Genomic DNA, 15,178 nt, shown 5'->3' with positions numbered 1-15,178 from the left:
CACAATTGTGCATGAAAGCAATTACAGAGGTTGATGCTATATCAAAAGCTTGATAGGATTGCTAGATCTCACTACTCCACTATAGCCATAAAATGGAGGCTCTTGTTCCTAGAAGAAAGCCAACTCTCTACCCTCAACCTCAAAAATTACAGGCTCATGATAGTTGAAGTATTGGAGTCCTTACAAAACAACACGCTAGATGCATTTGACTCTTATGGTTGAAGAAATGATCACATGCTTTTATCGAGAGCTTTTTTAGGTAGAGGCATCCATACCTCAAGTGGAGGCCACATAGGAGATACGAGCACAAGTTTCTTCAATGGTCCCATTAGAGATATAAGGAGATTGGGGGCCCCCTTCATTGCCGCTAGCAAGTTCTTTGTCATCTTAACGATAGTGGATGCAATGAAGGAAAGGCAATTGGAACAAGGACAATAATTGCTTCCTCCTTTGCGGATGGGAGTTTACGTATGGGATGGCTCGTTACATGGTGTCTCGGTGTTCAATGGCTAAACATTTCGACATACCCAAGTACTAGTGACCATCCATAGCAAGTCTATTGGATCATCTTGTATGTAGGGCTTTGGTGGTGAACTGAGTTTTGCTAGTGAGACCTTGACATGCAACATCATGTTGGTGATTTGATAATGTACACATGGGTCAATTAAGGACATTGATCTAAAACTTTGTGTTGGCATTGATGGGGTATGAGATTCATGGGCTAGTGTGTCGTAGGTGCATTGAGTGGTAATGATGAGACCTCCCCCCTTCTTTTTTCGGAGTCGTAAGGGGCCTCCACAACCCATCAACCCTTAGCAAATCTAGTTCTCTAAGACAAGTATCTTTGAGGATAATGGAGGTGAGATGCCATTGCAATCATCCATGGTTCTTCAAGATCATTGGCGAGTGACGATTAAAGCTAGGGTCCCAACTTCTCTAGCATATTCATGGACCATATGTTTTTCTAAATGATGTCCGATAGTTTTGAGGGTTCAAATGGAGGGCAAAAAGGCAAGCACCATGTGATTGGCTCAAATCTTGGTTGCATGTTGTATGTGAAGCAATTGCATTTATGGCCATGGGAGAAGTGACCAATTGTAAGGTGTAGTGGCTCGCAAAGACACCACAATTGTAGTTCCTACAAATACATCATGTGGCCTTCTTTGTGTAAATTTAACAAACCAACAAGGACCTATGGCTTGTTTGTTTTATGTAGAGGCCCTTCTTGGAGAGACAAATATGCCTAGCAATATCCACAACTTGGGCTTGCCTATGCTCTAGCCTTAGATCTTAACATACATTGTATTTTCTGTTGGCGCTAATTGGAGGGCCACCCTTAGTCCCATGGTTGGAGGAGATGTAGCATGCTAGTAATTTCACCATTGTGTAGACAAATTCCATGAATCCCTTTAAAGCTATCTTTGAATGCAGTAAGTATTCTAGCTTGACTCTTCAAGGATCCCATGGTAGTTACAATGCACATGGTATTAGGGGTCATAAATTAGTGGCATAGGAAGCATTCTAGCTCGACTCTTCAAGGATCCCATGGTAGTTACAATGCACATGGTATTAGGGGTCATAAAATAGTGGCATGGGACATGGTAGCTTGTCTTTGCAACACGAGTGATTCCTCTAGTTGGTATTAGGGGTCATAAAATAGTGTTAAAGGTGGGTTCCATTGTTTTGCTCAATCTCAGAAAAGCACTATGGACACTTGTAGAGGCCTCCCATACCCCATGAGAACATAGTGTAGGAAATGATCGCTAGTGTCACAACTTGGAATATTGGGGTTGCTTTTGTAGTTTGTGATGATGAGATAAGTAATTTAGACAAGTAACCTCCAAGATTGGCATTTGGCTTGATATTGTCCACATTTTTGCACTACATGTGGAAGCAAGCACATGAGGTGTCTCATCAAACATCGAACATTGTGTGAGTGTTTCTTGTCAAACTTGGACATAAGTGTTATTTTGGTTTGGGCTCATGATGGTAATTGGCATGCAAATAGGTGCAGAGATATGTGACTAATGACATAAGATGTGTAAAGGCATGCATGCAAAAGGTCACTTTGATTCATTATCACATGAAAGGGCATGTGAAGTAATGCAAGCAAATATATGTGAATAAAATGTAAAGGCTTGGTAGGAAATAGGTAGATAGTCTTTATACCCAAAAATGAGGGGGAATTTGCCAAATACCCAAAGGGTGAGGAGGGAGAGAGATTGAAGTAGGTGTTGTTTCGATTCCACGTACACATACAATGGAACAAATGGCAAATTAAGTGGAAAACTTTCGAACCAAGGTTACATTAAAGATTAGCATTTAATTCTAGGGTTGTATCTAGTCTAATTAACATTAACTTATTACTATCTATCACAAAATGTTCTCCTAAATCTGTCAACTTGACCAGATATAAAGAAAATGAAACATTTGCACATGATTGGTAGGCCTTTGCAGGGCCCAAAATTCAATATGCAGATAGGATGAATAAAACATGTAATAGATTATGCGATTTTATGGCATGATTTAGACCAACAGCTTGCACTATTGTTTTTTCATGCTAAAAGTGTTGACTCTCCTATGACAAGAATATTAAATTAATAAGCATGAAGAGAACATTTTGTTGCAATAAATACATCTACATAAGATAGTATGATTCTTACAATATATAAGATAAGATGGTGAGCCAAATCTTTAGCTACCTCATTAAATTGTAGAGATTGCCTTGGAGAAGAGATGTCTTAATGGAATTGTTGTTCTTTGTTGGACACTTGACATCTACAACAACCAGATAAGAATGCCTTAAATATATTGTTTTAATTGTTACTATATGTTATAAGAATGAGAAATAAGTCATATCATGACATGCATAACAATAAAAAATGTCGTGTTGAAGCAAAAAACATAATTGCATTAAAATACGAAATAATTTTATGTCTTGTCTCAATATAGCTCTCCTCAATGGAGAGGAAACATGCTCTAATAATTTCATTGCATGTTCTAGTATAGTCGATGCCTACAATGGAAGGGAATGAATTGAATATATTAATAAGGTCATATACGAGTGTTATAAAGATAAGGAAGCATTGCATTTCATGTCAAAACAAATTAGAATCTTTGTTTCTACAAATGCATTGCCTTGTCAATGTTGCATGGCACATCTTGTATCTTGCATACACCATTATAAAGCTTCAATTTTCTTTTGAAAGTAAGAAACTTGGACTATTTATCTTCTTTATCACAAAAATGACAATGTGGCATATTTTCTCTCATAAAATATTCTATCAATGCTATTTGTAATTTCACTGCTTTGTGTTTTATCAATGAAAAAGATTGTGGCTTGTTCCACAATGAATACTCGGAGAGGAAGTCCTCATATGAAACTCCCTTGCACTCCACAAAGTTATCATATTTCAAACTTATCACTAATTTATATTGATAATGTAGTGCTCATTGACCAACTTCGTTGCATATGTCAACATCCATTGTGGAATGCCTCGTCTCATGGTTGCGATGACATTCTCACATCCATCTTCCAATGTGCCCTTGTTGTTTCCTTTGTTCTGGTAGTAAAAATGCTATCTGCTTCACACCCTTTTGCCAGTATTGCATTGACTAACCAAGAGATACTTGACTGCACAATGCATTACATCACACTCGATGCACTCCTCCATTTGTGTTTCTTCCCAAAAAGTCTTTAAAAAAAAATCTCCTCTGCTACCATCATCATGTACAAATCTATTGAAAAGTACTTCAATGCCTCTACATCCCATGCAATTACCTCTCTTTTCTTAGTTTTGGGCATTTGTGTAAGAAACGACAATGCTTCATATGTTACAGCTCATGTGTAGTGTAGACATTTACTATTTGGTCAATCAATTTGTCAGGATGGAAAAGAATGCTTGTGTAATCTTGATATTACCCCTTACCATCTTAAAGGTTGTAACCATCTCTACTCTTTCTTGTTTTGTCCTTGGTACAAATGCATGTAAGTACATAAATATACAAGCTTTTGTGGCCATTCTCTTTAAAGTCGTTATGGGAGAATCATATGTCTTCCATCACCATGTAATCCTTTCTTTAAAATTTCCAAGGTAGAGATGATCTTTCATATTGCAACAATATCATGATTCAATATTTCAAACTCAATGATATACTTATTAGATGCTTAAACATATATATCATTGTAAGAAAGTAATGGAATTGAGGTATATTCTTGAAGACCTTGGCATCAATCTTTCTACTCTGAATTGTTGTTTTAAAAGAAACATTACAAGTAGTATCATCCATTGATTGCTTTGAATCTACGTTGAATTAAGATTGTTCTCCTTGTCTCTATTTTATCTTTCTCAAAATATGCTTTTATAAGATTTTCTTCCTTGATAGGTCAAAAAACTTTCCTAAGGAATTTAATAACTTGAAGTTCAAAATCTATAGGCCTCTCAAATATGATGGAAAAATCCTTCCTTTATCCTCTATAAACATAGTAAGATGGAGTACAAGGTGTGATAGAACGGGTTTCTTTTCTTCTGCTAAAGCCTTAAATACATGTTTTGCATAAGACACAATCAAGTGTCTTGCTACTAATGAAGATGCTTGGTGTTCTGACATTAGAGATATCCACAAGATATGGCCATTGTCCCCAAAATTATTCTTTATCATCATTTATAATTTCCTTGTTAAGTCGATGGTTTAGATTCTTCATTAATGTCATCTCTCATCCCCTCTTCCACTCCATCTTCCTCTTGTGATTTCTCTTGTCCTCCTTTCATCCTTTCCTTATAATAGTTGGAACTATAGCTCTATAAGCATTGCTCTTCTGCATTTCACACCATGGTTTTATTTTAAGGGTTCTACCACATTTTCTCTAGACATCATGGTTTGATTTTAAGGGATTCTACCACCTTTGCTTTGGATCTTCCTTCTTCTTATTCTATTATTTCACTCATGTGTACTCAAGGCTTCTCCCTTTCGTGTCTTTCTTATGTGTCTCGTTTTCTCCTTCAATATTTATGATGGATGTTCTTGCACGAGATGCAATGTTTATCATTGGTTGGCCTTATTGATGCCTTCATAGATCCTATCTGAACCTAAAACAACCCTGTGGTGGTTGATCCTCTATTTCAAAGTATTCCAACCTTATCTTCGAGAGCATCTAATTTGTCTCTATTGTGGGAAACTTTTCCACAATGTGAGACCCTCTAATGCAAGCTTCTAGAAATATGAGATATTAGAAGTAGCATCACAAATAATTGAACATCTTATTTTGACACAAGTATCAAACTTGTTGTCATTGGAGTTTGATTCTTTGTAAAAATATTCATTAAGAAATTATCCCACGCTTCGTCTCGCTACAATGCCACCATTCATTATATTTGTCTTAGAGAATGGATTTGTATGGAGAAATTTCTTGTAGTAGCCCACAATTTCTAGCAATTATAAGTTACAATGAACCTCTCTAACCTCAACACTAAGCTTACTAACTCAATTCTCTAAATCTCTTGAACTAACAACTCATCAACTTGCAATTCAATTGACCCAAAATGTTGATGCTTCGGTTTCCTCGCCATTGACTAACTTTAAAACATGTACGCGATGTTATCCCAACCCGATGTAGTGCGATGCTCTCTCTTGCCATCCTAAGTACGGCGTGCTTGGTCGATAGAACCGATGACAACATTAACACTTGGAGTTTGGGGTTAGATGTCTATAGGAGAACCATATAGTGATGGGAGAATACCGAGTTATACACACTTAGAAAGATAATGAGTGTAATTCATCATCAATACGAGTAAATTGACAAACAAAATCAACTTGTATTGATCTGCTTATAACCAAGCCGCCTCAACTTGCAATGAACTCTTAGCAGGTTCCTATCGTAGCAATGACACTCAATAGGTTCCTATCCTCCACTTGCAATGAACATGCAGTAAGTTCCTATCCTAGCAAGCTTGAGTGAGAGGAAGAGAGCTCAACACATTGTTCTCTTGTTCTCTCCTCTACTCCGTATTACAACCGCATCACACCTAACTACACAAAACTACCTTCTAAGTACAGTAGCGCTTGGTGCATCATGTTGCTATAGGTGGTTGGTGGAATTGTTGCAATCTTTTGCACCTTTGCTCCAAAATGGTACTCGGTGCAGGACTCCACCACTTCCAAGTAGGTAAGCACTCGGTGACTGGACTTGGAACTCTATTGTGTTAGCCTAACTCAAGGGTCACACACACACACACACGCACACACGCACACACACACACACACACGCATGTGCGCGTGCACACACACACACACACACACACACACACACACACACTTTTCCTTTTTTTCTCTTAACCACACTAAAACAGCCTTTCCCCCTTTCTCTCTCTTTAGAAAATTTTCCTCACTCTCTCTTTACCCTTCTCTCCCCTCTCTTTCTCCTACCCCCCTCCCCCCCCCCCCCCCCAAAAAAAAAAAACCCTCCCAACTTGTCCCACTCTACCACCTCTTTAGTTTTCCTTATTTTTCCTTATTTTTCTCAAATTGCCTTAAAAATTATTTATTTTATTTTGTCTTTATTTTCTTTATCTACCAAAATTTTCCATTTTTTCTTATTCTCCTAAAATTTCCCTACTAGACCTAAATTTTCCTCATTTTTACCTTTTGTAAAACCCGCGTGGGTCTTGGTGGTTGAGGCTCTGGTTCATGTCGTTGTGTGTGTGTGTTTGATCCTTATGGTCGACTTTGGATACGCCTATTGCGTGCGTCTTGGGATTGTTCCTACGAAGTAAAAAACTCTCTCTCTCACCGTGTATAAGCCATCCTTCCCCATCAAGTTTTGTAAAACCCGCGTGGGTCTTGGTGGTTGAGGCTCTGGTTCATGTCGTTGTGTGTGTGTGTTCGATCCTTGTGGTCGACTTCGGATACGCCTACTGTGTGCGTCTTGGGATTGTTCCTATGAAGTAAAAAACCCTCTCTCTCACCATGTATAAGCCATCCTTCCCCATCAAGTTTTGTAAAACCCGCGTGGGTCTTGGTGGTTGAGGCTCTAGTTCATGTCGTTGTGTGTGTGTGTTCAATCCTTGTGGTCGACTTCGGATACGCCTACTGTGTGCATCTTGGGATTGTTCCTATGAAGTAAAAAACTCTCTCTCTCACTGTGTATAAGCCATCCTTCCCCATCAAGTTTTGTAAAACACGCGTGGGTCTTGGTGGTTGAGGCTTTGGTTCATGTCGTTGTGTGTGTGTGTTCGATCCTTGTGGTCGACTTCGGATACACCTATTGTGTGCGTCTTGGGATTGCTCCTATGAAGTAAAAAACTCTCTCTCTCTCTCTCTCTCTCTCTCTCTCTCTCTCTCTCTCTCTCTCTCCCCCCTATTCTTTTTTCCAATTATCCCCATCTCTCTCCTAACTTCTCCTACTTTCCCCTAATGTTTTCCAAATTTCCCGCTCAGTCCCCCTTTTCCCACCAGTTTATTCCTATTTTCCCCTCCTTAAAATTTTCTTCACCCCTTATTGTTCCCTAAATTTTCTCCTTGTTATCCCTATTTCTTCTCTTAATGGCTTCCCTTTTAAACACTCCCTAACCAAACTACACTCCGTAACCTGACCCTATGCCAAACCATTCAATTCCTTGTCTTTAATTACTTCCTTAAAACTACATTATTAATAAATAGATCTCAAACACTCCTAACGACTCATTAACTAAACCTTATTACTAACTAACGCCCCCCTCGGATTGTATTGTTCCTTGGCTGCCTCGCTCTCTCGCCGTCTCGACTCCTTCGCCTCCTCCTTTTTTTCACCATTCCATCTCCCGACCCCCGACCGACTTCCACCAATCGTAGCAATAAAATACCCTCCTTGCCTACTCCAACCTAGTCTCTCCCACTGCTTGCTACTACATCTGTCCACCTTTTACCTCTACTTCCTTGCTCGGTTACATCTGCCCACCTTTCGTGTCTACTAGCGCTCTCTATTGTACTCGCCTTATTCTAGGCTGCACCTCTAACCCGTCAGTGAATTTACCCCGAGCCTCATCTACAACATTCCCCTCTTGCTGTCCACATTACACAATACTTCACTGCCTCCTCAACCCTTGTGCCTTATGTGGTCCCCTTTAGGCCCCGAATGTGTCTTCAAAGCTCTTCAATCTTGAGTCTTCATGCCTCTTCGTAGTCATGCATTGTGCAATAGTTGCCACTCCTTTGGAGTCCGTACCCAAACACAATTTCCTACTCACGGCTCCTTCATTAACACTCAATCAACTTCATTAATTATGTACTCACAGGTGTTGTTTCCTTTTTCCACGTTCTTTTTCATTAAACCCTCCCCCCCCCCCCTTTTTCCTTAATTCCCTTTTCTCCCCTATTTATTTCAATCCCCCTCATCTTACACAATTTCCCTCTCACTTATTTAAACTTCTAAAATTTTCAAATTCTCATTATTTCCTCTTAAAGCTCATCCCCAACCTTATCTTTCTCATTTATTCCTTTTTAGTCCCCGTTCCTTTAGTCCTTTTTTTAAAAAGAATGTTGTCCTTTAGATTGAAAACCTATAGTTTTTTCCCCTCCTCGAATTTTTCCTCTACTAATCTAAGTTCGTATATATTTCTAAAATTTCACTCCCCCCCCCCTTCCCTTTTATCTCTTGTATATTCTTTCCGTAATTTTTTCTTTACTACTTACCCCCCTCTTAATTTGAACTTCTCTATTCTTTATTTTCAAACTCTTAAGTTAAAAAAATTCTTTCCCATTAAGTTCTCTTCAACCTCACTCCCCAACCCTATCTTATTCATTTATTCCTTTTTATTGGTTCTCTTTTCATTAGACTAAAACCTAGAAGTCTTCCCCTCCTCTATTTTCCCCTTCTAAGCTAAGTTTGCTTATGTCTCTTAATGTTATCTACCCCCCCACCTCCCCTCTTCCATCCCTTTATTACCCTTGCATAACTATCTTGTCAATATTTTTATCATCTCTCCTCACATTTTCGATTTCTCATTTGTTTAACCCGTTTTTTGTATAGTACATAATAATCCTTTTTCCTCTATGATCTTAAAACCTCTTTTTCATTATTCTTGCACCATTATTTCTTCCCCCCTCATTTTTTCCACACTCTTGCTACAAGAGTGCCAAATTCACCCTCTAAGTGCAAAACTCACTCATGGTTACTCCAATCTACTTGATTTTCATAAAGATTTAAACTTGCTTGATAGGCTTGTGGTTAAGAGTTAATTTTATTGTGACCCTGATAACAAGGGAGGGGTGTTTATGACACCTGTCTTCCCAACTAAGGCTTAAGTGGGTTCTTGCCATGTTTTTCTTGTTGGATGGTGATAGGTAGGCAGATTCCCCTCTTCAATAAAAATAATGCTGCCAACAAGCTCGACTTCTCACATTTCCTTTTTTCTTAAAAAAAAATGTTCACCCTCTAGTGATGCTACTTCATTCATAGTGGATTTTCTATTTTTTAAACATTTCTCATTCCTAGTTTAAAGTGTCTTCTCTTCACTATGGAAAGGGGTGTTGTAATGTCTTCTACACACACACACACACACCTCCCCTTGGGGACCTTTGTGATCCTAGTTGTACATGATGGGTCCACATGACTTTTATGGTACGGTACCTGACATTGGTATGGGAGAGGAGTATCCTGGCACTTGTTCAACACTTTGATGACCTTGGATATTACTATTGAAAGTTGAAGAAAAAGGTGCCTTCACTTTGTTGTATTTTTTGGTCCTTTATGTGTACTATGAGATTTGATAAATTTGGAATGTCTTTCCCCCAAAGTTATTAAAATCAACAGGAATAAGTGGATAGTGGTTTCACATACATCATTTCTAGTAATTTCTAAACATGACAAGTGGGAGTTAGAAATTGATGGGACCATAAAGGATATTGTTAAAGGGGGTGGAGGAATTTTAATGGATATGCTTGGCATATAGGCCCCAGATAACCCGGATAAGGTTATGGGTACATTTTTTACCCCCCACCTTTGCACAACTATTCTCACCGTCTATGTATGGACTTCATGGTCCATTTATCAAGCAAAACTCCCTATGATAGGAGGGCATCCTAAAGACAAATAGGTATGTATTTATATCATTTTCGCTTGTTTTAGAATCATGAGGAGATCATGATATTTTGGAGGGGACCCCTCTGATCATAGGGTTCAAGGACCACTCTAATGGACTACTAGGAGTCGTGGGACTATACATGGACCAGTAGGATCATCTAATGGTGGGGGATATATATGTGCCACTATAAAGAGAGTGGACAGTTTAGATTGAGGTAAGATGGAGAGATGGACGTGCTAGGAGGATTCTCTTGATCTCTCCACCATCACACATTGGCAACAAAGATGCATGGGGAAATGCCCCATTCATGTATTCAATGGACCAACCAATGGTTCAGGTGCACTATGGTACATTGAATTGGATAAGTGGTACCAACGGCAATATCCATTGGAGCTGGGAAGCTCGTACCAAGCTTAGCTGACAGTGCTCTCTCCTCCTCGGCCCCTTTTGCAACTAACCAAAGAGCTTCAATGGTGACGAGCCTACAGATGGATGCATGGCCAAGACTTACGCGCTGCTTGTGGGTAAGAGCTCTACACAAGTTGCAAGAGCCTTCCTGAAGATGTCCGCAGCGTTCTCTATAGTCAGACAATACACCAAGTTGACCTCTCCATCGTGTTGTTATGAAGCACTGAGATGCCAATTATTTTCGATAGCTGATACAATGGCAACTATGGAAGTCATCGTAATGGCATCTTCTACATCAATATAGCTGCCTAAAGCTACTTACTCCATGCCGTCTATACCTCTAACAATGATGGGAATACAATAGCCTCAACTTTCGAGGTCCATGACTCGAAAGTAAGAGGATGAGATCTAAATGTGATCCGTGCTCAGACTATGATTTGATACCTAAAAGACTATGTTTGATCATTGTAAAAGCACCAGGATGAGAGGCTGATTTGGGTTCTAAATATACATGCTAGGTTCCCTGTCAAGACTATCATATATTGGTACATGTAGGATTTATCTAGCAGGAGCAACTCAACCTGAAATTGCAGAGTTGAAATGTTCCAAAGCCTTTCTGTTGGAACCTAAGGCTCCCTTGAATGATAGCTTGTTCATGCAAGTAGCATCTCCATTTTACCATGTACATATATGTGTGTGTGTGTGTGTTTGCCTTGTATACTACTTGAAATACAAAAGCAGGGCACGAGACAACATGTTGCAATAACTGGCATATGTGTTTCATATTCTCTTGATTCAGTTAATGTGATAACTGTAGTCATTTTGTCTTGGAAATGAGTAATCGAGTTTATCTTGAGACTTGAGACTCTTTGGGAAGGGAACGTACTCAAGATTGGAGCGAGAAGCTCTTAGATCACGTAAAGTGCACCCATGCCCCTGGTCACATGCTGCATTGCATCCATTGCAACTACAAGCACCAATGCACCCACGTCCGCAGTCACATGCCGCATTCCACCCAATGTAGCCACAAGCACCATTGTAGCCACACCATGTGTATTCACCAATGCATCAACCACAACATGTCTTTCCCCGTATCCCTTTTTTCCAAGATCTTCCATACCAAAAGGAAGTTCCTCCTCCCGGTCCACATCTCCCACCACATGCACGAGCACATTTCACCACATCTTTTGCTTCTCCATTTGTGCCTCCTACTGCACGTGCAGACCAGTTTCCATCTCTCGCATACTCGCCTGTACCAAGAATGCACAATCTATCCGCACAAGCCGGCTCTCCTCGGAACAGAGTCATTGACGTATGCACATAGAGTAGTACATAAGAGGATGAGGTGAAACTTATCTCTCATGCTCTCTCCCATCCTGTTGCCCTCAGTAATTATCTTGCCAGGATGGTGTTGAGATATCGAGCTCCACTTGTGATATGCCAAGGTGACCATTGTGCATTTATGTCACCGACTTGTTAGCTGCAGATGCGGTTGGTACACTGCCCATGAATAATAGCTGGATGACAGCTATCTTTATATACTCTAGTTAGTGGCTCAGTTAGTATGCCACCTAGGTTAGCTGAGTTTGGTTTGAGAGCCACATATAGGGTTCACCTATTTCTTTTGTACTTAGAGAGAATTCTTTTGGCTTTCACAACTAAGAAGAGGAAAACTGTTTTTAGCCTCCACCTTTGTGTATATTCCCCCATTGTCTATGTGAGAAAGCTGCAAGTGAGACTCCTTACTTCTCTCCCACTCTCTTCACATAGTATCAGAGTTCGGTTCGTGGTAAGCAGCTCAAGAAAGCAAACCAAATTTGCAGTGTCTTGGTAAGAGGATCAGTGTTGCTTTCCTTTTTCAAGTTTGGGAGCAAATCTCTATAGGTAGCACAGTCGAAAAGTGCACTGTCTCAGATTGGGACGACCTTCGTGATGTGGCGAGAGGGCAGTATATGCTGTGGGCAAGAACTAAGCCCTTGGTGACATAATTTTCTTAATTCGAGGCCATCTCGGGGCCCGTTTTAGTGGCAGAAGTTTTGCGTAGGCACTCAGAAAAGCGCCTTGTTTTTGCTGTGTGACCACTGTTCACATGGTATCAGAGCTCGATTCGTGGTAAGGAGCTCAAGAAATTAAACCAAGTTCGCGGTGTCTTCGTAAGAGGATCAGTGTTGCTTTCCTCTTTCGAGTTTGGGAGCAAATCTCTACAGGTAGCATAGTCGAAAAGTGCAAGAGTGCATTGTCTCAGATTGGGACGTGCTTCGTGGTGCGGCGAGAGGGCAGTATATGCTGTGGGCAAGGACAAACCCTTGGTGACATTATTTTTTTGATTCGAGGCCATTTTGGGGCCCATTTTGGTGGCGGAAGTTTTGCCCAGGCACTCAGAAAAGCGCCTTCTTTTTGCTGTGCGACCACTGTTCTACAGATTGATGAAAAGTTGCCACAAAAATGGCACTGTATGCCTGTGCGTAGAGACATTGGGAGTGACAGAATGATTATTATTATTTGTTGATGCCAAATCGTCACTAGGAAGTGACTGCATGGTCAAATACCACTTTCATCAGTTTTGCAGATTTGCCCTTGAGGCAGAAGTTGTGTTTTTTGCACTGTTCTGTAATGGCGTCTGATGCTCTTTCACAGATAGTCACTGAAAAGCTTGACAAGAACAACTTCCAACCATGGAAGTTTAGAATGACGAATTTACTTAAGGGAAAAGGCTATTGGGAGTTCATTACTGGAGCTGAACAAGAACCAGTTATTCCTAATGTTCCCAATCAACAGGAGTTGTAGGCATTTAAAGGATGGCATGAGAGAGCCAGAAAAGTTATGTACTGGCTATCTATCAGTATTTCAGATTTTATGATTATGCATATTCAGGATGCAAGCATGCCGAAGGAGGTGTGGGATACTTTGACAAAAAGGTATAGCACAAATACGCAAGCCAGGAAAATGCAGCTCAAGTAGGACTTGCATAATGTGTAGAGAGAAAGTATGAGCATCAATGACTACCACATGAAGGTGAAGAAGATTGCAGATGCACTTGCTTCTATTGGGTCGCCAATGGAAGATGATGATTTAGTTTCTATGACCTTGAATGTGGTCTAGGAAAGGATTATGCACAATTATAGACATCCATTGCCATCCGTGAGAATTTTCCTGATTTTGAGGAGTTGATTGCTCTTCTAATTTTTGAAGAGTAGAGAAATGGTGGTGCATCTTCTTGAGGAGGAACTTCAAAAGAAGCTATCTTCTACTCAAATGCTGGAAGAGGTAGAGGTAGAGGTAGAGCAAGCCCATTTGGAGGCCATGGCAGAAATCAAAATATGCAGCACATTCAAGAAAACCAGTCCTATGGAGGATGACGTGGTAACTTTAGAGGCAGGGGGAGCCAAAGAAGTCGTGGTGGATGGCAGAGAGGCCAAAATGCAAACATCAATGTTGAATGCTACTACTGTGGTAAAATGGGTCATATGGTTAAAGGATGCTATAAAAAGTAGAATGACATCATGACTGGAAAATGCAGCAAGGCAATTATGCATCCTCTAGTAGACAGGGTGATGAGAGAAAGGAGCATTTGTTTATGGTGCAGCACATGACCAATTCTGTGACAAGTGCAGAAGAAAGCAATGATGTGTGGTATGTTGACTTAGGTGTGTCAAACCAGGTGACAGGTCATGCAGAATGGATGCCAGATGCAAGGAAAATGGAAAGACCACAATTTGTGGAGATTGGTGATGATACTCCACATCTTATTGTGCAGATTGTTAAAATTCCTTTGTCTATGCAGGATGGGAAAAAGAAGTACCTGTCTGATGTATTTCATGTCCCAAATATCACCAAGAACCTGGGTTCAGTTGTTAAAAGATTGAGCAGGGCTTGCAAGTCAGATTTGATCCTCACAGATGCTTTGTTGAGGATATGAAAAATAAAGGTCGCTTGATAGTAAAAGGGAAGAAGAAGGGCAGGATGTTTACGTTGGATGCGGACATGCTTGAATTGAGTGCAGCAATGTTTGCACATGGGACCGGTGTAGTTGCAGATATTGATATGTGGCATAAACGCATTGGTCATGTTAATGTACAACGACTTAAGCCCAAAATATTGTTGCAGGATTGCCTTAGTTCAAGGTTATAGAAATGCATAAGGTATGTGAAGCCTGTCAATTTGGAAAACAGGCAAGGAAACCATTTCCTAAACATATTCAAGAGAGTAAGAGGCCATTGGAATTAATCCACTCTGATGTGTGGACTACTAAAGTTGCATCTATTGGAGGTTGTCATTATTTTGTCACTTTTATTGATGACTACTACTAAAAAGTTTGGGTGTATTTTATGAAAAAGAAAAGTGAAGTGTTTGAGCATTTCAAAGCTTTTAAAGCTATGGTGGAAAAAGAAACAGGCTTGCAAATAAATTTCCTAAGGTCAGATGGAGGGGGAGAGTACCTCTCAAATGAATTTGCAAGGTTCTTGTAGGAGCATGGCATAAAGGAGCAAGATTCGTGCAATCATACCCCACAAGAAAATGGACTTGCAGAAAGGAAAAACAGGCATATTGGAGAGGCATCTCATGCCATGCTCAATCAAAAAGACCTGCCAGATTATTATTGGGCTGAAGCAGTTGCTACAATAGTCTACATAATGAACAGGACTTCCACTGCAACAATACATGGCATGATGCCAGAGGAGAGGTATACTAGTAGGAAACCAGATATT

The sequence above is a fragment of the Dipteris shenzhenensis genome, chromosome 21, assembly GCF_047967505.1.
Source record: "Dipteris shenzhenensis isolate YYH24624 ecotype China chromosome 21, Dip_SZ_1.0, whole genome shotgun sequence".
In the NCBI taxonomy this organism is placed as follows: Eukaryota; Viridiplantae; Streptophyta; class Polypodiopsida; order Gleicheniales; family Dipteridaceae; genus Dipteris; species Dipteris shenzhenensis.
This window is presented reverse-complemented; position numbering follows the sequence as displayed.